This window comes from Schistocerca gregaria, unplaced genomic scaffold (assembly GCF_023897955.1).
Source record: "Schistocerca gregaria isolate iqSchGreg1 unplaced genomic scaffold, iqSchGreg1.2 ptg000308l, whole genome shotgun sequence".
Lineage (NCBI taxonomy): Eukaryota > Metazoa > Arthropoda > Insecta > Orthoptera > Acrididae > Schistocerca > Schistocerca gregaria.
Window position 1 is genome coordinate 3030413 of NW_026061788.1, and position 3666 is coordinate 3034078.

At 42.2% G+C, this 3666-nt stretch overlaps 1 non-coding gene across 1 annotated transcript; it reads left to right on the top strand.

Annotated features, from left to right (window-relative positions):
* Positions 1-655: 655 nt before the first annotated feature.
* Trnat-ugu (transfer RNA threonine (anticodon UGU)) lies at positions 656-729 on the top strand. Its single transcript has one exon. It is a non-coding gene; the product is annotated as a tRNA-Thr (tRNA).
* The last annotated feature ends 2937 nt before the right edge of the window (positions 730-3666 follow it).

Sequence of the window (3666 nt, forward strand, 5' to 3'; positions counted from 1 at the left end):
GACTGCCATGAGCCGCGCGGGGTATCCGCCATGTCTCAAACGCCTTGTCACGGTTCGCGCGGCTCCCCCCGTTGGAGGTTCGAGTCCTCCCTTGGGCATCGTTGTGTGTGTTTGTTGTCCTTAGCATAAGTTAATGTAAGTAGTGTGTAAGCACAGGGACTGATGGTTCAAATGGCTCTGAACACTATGGGACTTAACAATTGAGGTCATCAGTCCTCTAGAACTTAGAACGACTTAAACCTAACTAACCTAAGGACATCACACACATCCATACTCGAGGCAGGATTTGAACCTGCGACCGTAGAGGTCGCACGGCTCCCGACTGAAGCGCCTAGAACCGCTCGGCCACATAGGCCGGTCTATCATGTATTCTAGAGAAGCTGCCCGGTCGTCAGTGGCGCCTGTTCTTTCGAGAACAGTTACTATCTTCATATATATGGTTAAACGTTACCCAGCCATTGACCTTCGTCTGTGCGAATGCGCACAGATTGCCCGAAATCTTACGGGAATCGTCACCTTAGTGTGGGCCAGTATTGAGTGGATGGGCAAACACCTATTACGTACATTACGTTTGTGGATTGTGGCCGGTTGGAAATGTGAGTCTCACGGGAAGCGTGTAAGGGATAAATACCTGCAGTCGCGGTATTCATCTGTGTCCTCGGTGGCTCAAATGGATAGAGCGTCTGCCATGTAAGCAGGAGATCCCGGGTTCGAGTCCCGGTCGGGGCACACATTTTCAGCTGTCCCCATCGAAGTATATCAACAACACCTGTCGGCAGCTGAGGGTTTCAATTAACTATCAATTGTGAAGGGGATTCGAAGAACCCTTTGCCAGGCACTTACATGTGATTTGCAGAGTATCCATATAGATGTAGATCAAAGCTCGTCCCGTGACGCACGTGCACAAAATGATTCATACTGCAAACATACTCGCCGATAACACTGACGAATAACGAGTGCTGCATATCCAGGTTAGACAGATCGGCTTTTCCTGCCAAGAAGAACAGGGAGTTGCTATCTAGGAACAATTCCAGCCCGAGGAAGGGTTGAAAAGTGCTCCTTGGATTGCACACTAAACGTAAATAACGAAAATGCATTTTTGGTAAAAATTGGACAAAGCATAATCCTGTGCTCTCCGTATTGCATTAGCCGTTTTGAATATTGAAAATCTTACTGCAGATTCGTGTTCAGCGACATTAAAAATATACATGTAACCCTCAGTTCATGCAAATCGAAGTAATAATATAACTAAAAGGTTTCCCTAGACGTTGAACTTTTTTTTTTTTTTTTTTTTTTTTTGGAGAAACAATTTTCTCAGAGCGGCATGCAGCATTAACTAAAAATGGTTCAATCTCTTAACTTCTACCTCTGACCCAGAAAAGTAAACACTTTTCTTAGGAGCTTATACCTATAATATATGACACTGATTAATATTAAGTAATTTTTGTGAAGGCATAAGGAGTGAAATAAACCACCCAAAAAATCTAACTCAGAGTTCGAATTAGTACCGTATCGTTAAATTTACGGTTGTTTCATTGCGGTTAGGTATGCGCTCCCATAAATTTTATGTAATATCGACTGATGTTTTCCATTTTCAATTTCAGAGAAGTAATTTAGTATCAACTGATGTCATCCATTTTTGATTTCAGGTAACATCTGAGAGGCCACACTGCACGCAGTCCGCGTGATCAAATCATAATTGCGGGCGCCATTGTTTTTACTGAAAATCTAAAATAAAGCTCATAGTATGATCACTCGTAACTCCCAAACAGATCCTTCAAGTGTATTTTCACTGTCTCAAAAAAAAATATATAACATTTTTTGCTCATTTGAATGAGAACCTGGCCGTAACGCCGGAATATAGTCACGAGATTTTTTTCGGAGACGCTGTACGTTCGCGAGAAGAATTTCGTTCTGCGCGTGTCGATGGACATTCTACAGATATTACTGTTTGTGTGTGTGTGTGTACTACTCAGTCGTGCCATTCGAGTGTACATCTTTGCATAGTTTTCCTTTGACGGTGTAAACAGTGTTCGGCTCAGTTGCTAACTGGCCAGTTGAGTGGTTCCGAAGTTGTCGGATGTGCGGTGCGTTCTGTCTGCTAGGATAAAAACAGACTGGCGTGGTGCGATGGCAGAAGCAGACACTGAAGGAGCTAGCTGCTGGGACGCCAGCGAACAATTTATGCCAAGTAAGACGAAGAGAACTATTCTAAAATTACGAGCCGCCTCAATAGTGTTTATCATTAGTAAATCTTGTAGTTGAGACTGCCACCAATCTACAATAACTGACATTTTTGCCTAGAGAGAGATTAGCGAGAAGTACAGGATATCCCCCACACATTGAAATTTTGGTTGTGATGACAGGCCTATGGGCAGTGTAGCCCGAGATCTAAGTTAGGTTGGAAGGGGGTAATTTGATTGAGAGATGTTTACGCCAACGATTATTAATGCCGAGTAAACGTTGTGTAAGCAGATTTCCCTGTAGCGTAGCCTAGTGTTTCCGTCCGCGCCATGTTTAACACACTTTCTCTGGCTATGTACAAAAGTCGCACAACAGCGACGAAAACTACGTTTCTGGTGGGGGGACGGGAGAGTTCCCTATGTAACTTTCACTACAAATTTTAGTAACCGCAGAAACTAGCCGAATTAGAAGCGTAATTTTAACTATATTTCCGTTTGTGGGAAAATAGTGATTCTCCTCTTTCGGCAGCAACTGTAATATGTAGGCGACTTATTAGTTTCTTTTTTTTTTTTTTTTAAACTCTGAATCATGATCTCAGTAGACGCAGTGCTTTTTACGTTGCTTGATCCGTGGTCGATAGTAAACAATGCAATGTATTGGTAAACTCTTTGAAGTGTGACGCGTGTTGCATAGACGGCGTCTGCAATGTTCGTAAGGCCAAGCTTGTATATATTCTGTGTCTGTTTAATTAAGGCGAGGAGGATAATGTTCAAGGAGCACTGCATTAGCAGTCTATGGAGAAATTGAGAATTTGGATCTGAGGAACGGCATGCTCGGGCAGTTCGTGCTATTATGTTGACCACTGTGTAATTCGGACACAGTGATCATTGCCTCTCCCTAGTAACCAGGAGACTCGGGTGGTAATCCTGGTCTGGCACAAATTTTCAACAGTGCCTATTGTCAGATAATTTTATTAGTGGTCCGGTCTTAAATTGTGTTTTGTTCACGAAACGTCGTTTAGCTTTTTCATGGATAACAGCTTTGGAAAGCGTACAGTCTGTACAGGTTACATTGATAATCACACGTCGTTAGTCCAAGGCAACTACAGCTACATAGTTTTACCAAGAACTTCTTCGTAGGTAGTTTCCCTGTAGTGGTATTTTGTTTTAGTATTTATAGACTGTAGGCTTGGATGAAATATGAAACACATATCCGAAGTTTCTGTTGATGCTGTAGATCCTGTTTTTATCCGTGCTAGGGGCACTAACACTTCATCAAATACTGGAGGACACAATTTGCCTCGAGATTTAGCAATTTTTCGTAATATAGGCCTAGCTTCGATATATTTTTCTCTAATTGTTGTTTGGATTTAATCTTAAAACACACTAACTTTTCCACCAGTTATTCTATATGTGGTTTCATCCCTTTCGTAGCATAGAGTTCCTAAACGGTCGATAATATTAATAATTTCCTTTCTCACTT